The 6,006-nt window shown below is 36.2% G+C and overlaps 1 pseudogene; it reads right to left on the bottom strand.

Annotated features, from left to right (window-relative positions):
* Positions 1 to 424: 424 nt before the first annotated feature.
* On the bottom strand, positions 425 to 5,791 carry LOC149544568 (receptor-like protein 7; annotated as a pseudogene).
* Positions 5,792 to 6,006: the final 215 nt, after the last annotated feature.

Below are 6,006 nucleotides of genomic sequence, written 5' to 3'. Positions count from 1 at the left end.
GATATTGCTATCAGGATTTAAATGTGTAGTTTTTTAGTCAAATTTAGTGACCATGTTTTATGAGTAGTGATTCACATGAATCCATCTCTTGTGAGAATAAATGAAACAATTTGCACTCATTGGATCTCGGTGATGTTCACAAAGGTGAAGCACCGAGACTTCCCAAAAGGTCACCCATCCCAAAACTACTCCAGCTTGAGATTGCTTAACTACGAAGTTTCCTCCATGTTTAATCCCACTCTGCTTGCAACCCCATTTGCAAAACCTTCACTTAATGTTGTGCCTTATGAACCATTCATTAGAAAGCCCCTTAAGCTCATCAATTGATAAGTAGGAGATATTTCCAAAGCAAGTCAAATTATGATAGTTTTTCAGTCAAACTCATTGACCCATATTTCATGAGTACTGACTAGTGTTAAAAAAACTACCAAATAAACCTATCCATCAAAGCAAAACATTTGTACCTCCATTTTAAATGAAAGCACAACACTGCAATCAATATGGTAAATCCTACTCCAAAACACAATCCCACTACCACTGCCCACCATTGATGCATCTCATCTTCATCTATGTCTCTAACTCCTGTACTATTTGATTGTCTTTGGCTACCTCCTTCACTAGAGGCAAGTCCCAATGTTCCATTTTCCAAGGAAAACCCATAAAGATTGGGGTTCCCCACATAGGAAGAAGCCTCAAAGGTTGCAAATTGTTTTCCTCGAGGTATAGATCTTGAGAGGTTATTATTTGAAAGATTCAGAATGGGAAGGAATGTGAGATTTACAAATGTTGTTTGAATGTTGCCTAACAATTTGTTTCGAGAAAGATCTAGAGACTCCAGTTGAGCCATACCTCCCAAAGACTCCAGAATGTTGTCTCTCATATTGTTGTTAGAAATTCTGAGAGAAATTAAACCCTTTAGCTCTCCCATTTGTTTAGGAATATTTCCCGATAGCTAATTATGGGAAAATCTATAAATTTGAAGGTCCTCATAATCTTAGTGTGATTTGTTCGTCCTTTAACCCAAAGTGTTACTTGGTTCACAAACACTATTTTGAGGCCAGGAATGCTGGAGTAATAAATACTAATTCCCCACCCTCTCTCATCTCTATCTCATAGCTTTGTGATTGATTCACCATGGCATTCAACTTCCCCAAGCTACTAGGAATAAGTCCTAATAAATTATTATGAAATCTAGAATTTGAAGATTCGCGAGGCCAAGTAACTCTGGTGGAAAAATTCCTTGAAATTTATTAAAAACCAAGTTGAGAATCTGTAATTCTGTCAGCTTTCCAATCCAAAATAGGTTGCTTCCCTGAATTTTGTTCTTCCCTTTTTCAAATACTCCGAGCTTTGCCCAATTTGCTATAGATGGAGGGATAATACCTAGTAATTTCTTCTCATTGAGATTCAGTGTTTCAAGTCCAGTAAGATTTTCTAGCTCTTCTGGCATCTCACCTTCCAAATGACTTTGTGCCGAATTCAAGATTACCAAATCCAAACATCTCTTTAGATTTGTAGGAATAAAACCACTAAGTTGGTTCTTTGACAAGTACAAAAACTCAAATTCGTTATGGGTGATAAAATAGAGCGTGGAATAGAAACGTTGAACCTGTTGTCTAACATGTCTACAACCCATCCACTAAAATCTGGAATAAACCCACGTAAGTTATTGTTATGCAAGCCTATGATCAACATAGATTTAGATATAATAGGTGGAAAAGAACCTTATAGTCTCTTATGTGAAACATCAAGCAATGCAAGGTTGGGAAGGTCCCACATCCAAGTAGGCATATCTCCCACAATGTTGTTATGTGACAGGTCTACATAATCTAATAAGAATTGAGTAGACGAAAAATACTAGGAATCTAACCATGAAGATTTCATGATCTTAACCCCAAATACTCAAATTGGGCAAATTCAAGAATCCAACTTGAAGAGATATCAAGTTGTAATATTGCTATTAGGATTTACCTATGTAGTTTTTTAGTCAAACTCATTGACCTATGTGTAAGCTAAGTTTTAGAAAAGTCCACTATTTTGAACCAATCTATTACCAATATAAAAGGAGAAATGTTGTTAGTTAGATTATAGATTATTTCTAGTGAGGTCTATAATTTCAAGGGAAGAAAGCTTTGAAATAGTGTGTGGAATTCTTCTAGAGAAGTGATTGTTACTAAGGTTAAGGTTTCTTAGAGAAGAGCAATTTGAAAATGGTATGTAGAATTATTCTAGACACTTGGCTGATACCAAGTTCTAGATCTTCAAGGGGAGAAAGATTTGAAATGGTATTAGAAATTATTCTAGACAATTAATTATTTTGGATATCTAGATGTCTAATGGAGCACAACCTAGAAATAGTGTATAGAATTGTTCCCAATAGGCGATTGATACTGAGGCCAAGATATCGAAGAGAAGAAATATTTGAAATTGCATCTAGAATTGTTCCTAACAATTGGTTGTTACTAAGGCCAAGATATTCAAGTGAAGAAAGATTCAAAATTGTATTGGAATTATTCCAGACAACTGTGATGGAACATATTAAAAATTTCCCCTTAAAATTCAAATTTTCACTAAGAAGGAAGGTACCAATGTTCGATTTCATGAAATCAATATTCAATCAAAAGCCACTTTCCAATTTCACAATTTTGGAATAATGAAAGGAGCGACTTGATTTCACAATTTTGGAGATGCATTCAAACCATGAACTCGAAGTTCTAAATGTTTGTAGTTTCAAAAGAGAATACAAAAGATGAGTTCATAAATACTAAATTCATGTTAAAATATATCCTAAGATTGAAGTATTAATTGCTTCACTCATAAGAAGAGGTTGAGTAGTTGATGATGTGACATATGGAGCAAGGCATGAATTTAGAAATGTGCAAAAAGTTATGAGCATTAAATAAGGAATAGTTCCAAGGTTAATAAATCATTGAGGATGAGTTATTTCATATAAACCAAAATGTGGAGTGAAGAAGAAGATGGCAGTGTTGGAGTTCACTTCTACAAACTTCCAACTTTCAAATCAGTAAGTTCTAATTCTCTCTCATTTGGTCACAATTTCCTCAAAATGCCTATAAAAAATGATTTTAGTAAAAAAATACACAAAGAGGAACAAGGAGAGAAACTAATTTAGAAAATGATGTTAGAGGCTTTTCCTGGGTCTTCCTCTAGTGGCCAAATGCCCATTTTCCAAGATGAATTCAAAGAATGTGGTCATGCTAGATTGCATGTGCATGGTCATTGTTTGTTTTGGTATTTTTTTGCTAATAGTACTGAAAAGGAACCCAAGAATAGTCCATAGAGACTTGACCTAGGGAAGGTAGTTATTCGTAATGTCTTTATAGATGCTGAGCTGATAAATGTGTTGATTAAGCATTATGAACCCTCCACTATAACTATAAGAAAACTAGATGGCATGCCTCTTCTAGTAATTACCAAATCTTGTCTCGAACAATGCTTCAGATTAAGCACTTTGGCCCTTACCAAGATAGACAAGGAACATTTTAAGAACGAGTATCAAAAGATTATGAAATTTGGGAAATATAGGGAGATTTCCTATTTTATGTGTACGGGTCATAATAAAAAATTAATGCATGTTGACAATATTGGACCCCATCCTATTCATTTCATCATGAACTTCTTCAAAATATCTTTTATGCATGGTTCCAAATTTTTGGAGAATATGAAAAGAAAAGTATTCCCTTTACCATTCTATAGGTAGTTGGTAGATTCAATTGTGGGCACACGAAGTGTGAAAGATGCTAATGGCCCTAGCAGGGGTGGATGGGAGGATATAGGATTACGTGTGGGAGGGGATTGAATGGTGCGAAGGGGTAATTATAGTTTCCCTCGCACCTAATAAGTAATTGATTTGATACCAATTCATAGTAGTTTATTCAAAAAACAACTATTTACATGCAATATGCCTGACTATAAGGCCTTTCGAGTTATGGTCAAATGTAGAAGAAATTACAACAATAGTTCTACAAGATCCCTAAAGATCAAACTCAACCCCTAGCTAGTCAAGATGTACACTCTAAAAGAAACCTCCAAGGAAGATCTCAACTTGTACTCCTTGCAAGACCACCAAGCGATCTCCTTATTTCTCAAGCTACAACTACTAGCTCTTCAATTTTTTCTCCTCTCAGCTACTCCATGCTAAACTTAGGATCCACTCCCTTCAATAAATGACCCAAGACTCCACAAGACTCCTTACTTATCCCAATTAAACCAAAAGTTGGCCTAGAAAATTACAAATTAAATAAACCCTTACATTAAATATAAGCCACAAGTCGTCTCACAAAATATATTAAAGTCAAAAAGTTAACCCTTGTGTTAACCCACAATAACAACATAAAAATACTAATGACAAGCTCCAAGTTTACATCACTGATTAAATGCACATAGGAGAGATAATGGATGCAGTGCGATACAACCACGTAGTGGAAACACAAGAACAAGAAGAAATAATGCAAGATCTAATACCAAATTACAATTCTTGATTCATAAATATATAACTAATTACATGCAATGTGTCGGGCTGTAAGGCCTTCTTGGTTACGAAAAAATACAAAGCAAGTAAAAGTTCTGCAAGATCCCTCAAGATCCAATCCAAACCCTAGCTAGAATAGAACCACACTTTGGTAGAAATCTCCAAGGAAGATCTCAACTTGTGCTCACAAGCCCACCAAGCAATCTCCTTGTTTTCCAAGTCGCAACTACTAGCTCTTCTCCAAATTTTCTCTTCCAAGATCCTTTACTTCTTCATGATGGATGAATAATGAATAAAGAATTCCCCACAACCCCTACTTATACCAATCCAAGCCACAAGTTGGCCTAGAACATAAATGAAATACAAATACATAAATTAAATGCCTCAAGTCGGCCAACAACAACAATTAAATTTCCAAAATTGATATCTTAGAAAAATCATGATATCTCCTAGCTCTGAATGAATTAGAACTCGTGCTTCAAACTAAAGGTAGAAATCTAGGCCCTCTTCAATCCCTAAAATTTTGATCCTCTAAATCATTAAAAAAAATTAGTTACATGACCTACAATAGGAACCAAATTCTCAAATCATGTCAAGCAACCAAAGACCATGACGAGCAACCAAAGACCATGCCAAGCTCCAAAGACCATGCCAAGCTACAAGACCATGTTGAGCTACAAAGACCATGCCAAGCTCCATAGACCATGTCTAGCTCCTAGACCATGCCAAGCTCCTAGTGTATGCCAAGTTCCATAGACCATGCTGAGCTCCTAGTGTATGTCGAGCACTAGTACAAGAACCCTCCAAAGCAACTATCGAGCCTCCTCCCATGAACTCCAAGGTAGTCACCAAGAAAACCCAAGATGCTCCTACATCAAACTTCCTAGGTAAGTAGAAAAGTGTGTCCTACACTTTGATGCCCAAAGAAAGATCAAAAACCATCTTCATCTTCACCAAAGGCTTCCACTCCAACAAGGACAAGAATACCAACATGCAAATCATCCACATCTGCATCACTCTATCAAACTCTAGAATCTCAACCATCTAGTCAACATTCTTTCTCCCAAGAACAAATTGAACATAATGCTTCAACATCAAATCCTCATCTACATCAGCAACTAGTGAATCCACACTAGCAATAATGAACTCCACATCAATAGCAACATGAAGATCTCCATCAAAACATGCCATACTCACAACACCAACAATCTCATTACTCACAACAAGATGCTTAGCAATACATAACTCACCGCCAATAGAAATCAGATCATCCACGACCAAGTGCTTTGCGATTTCCATGTCAGCCTCAACCAACTGAACATGAAAACCAACCTCTATCCTAGCATCAACAAGGTTATGAATATCTTCAGCAACAACCTCTAGCTACTCTGTAGGTTCTATATTAGACTCCATAAACTGATCAACAAAACCAACCTCTTCCACCTCGACCTTCCTATGCCATCTTCTCTCATGAACAAGTCTCATAACTGGCCAAACAACTCTCTTCTAGATCA

Source organism: Cupressus sempervirens, chromosome 8 (genome assembly GCF_028749045.1).
Source record: "Cupressus sempervirens isolate cs-2001-9-10 chromosome 8, ASM2874904v1, whole genome shotgun sequence".
NCBI classification, from domain to species: Eukaryota; Viridiplantae; Streptophyta; class Pinopsida; order Cupressales; family Cupressaceae; genus Cupressus; species Cupressus sempervirens.
This window is presented reverse-complemented; position numbering and strand designations above follow the sequence as displayed.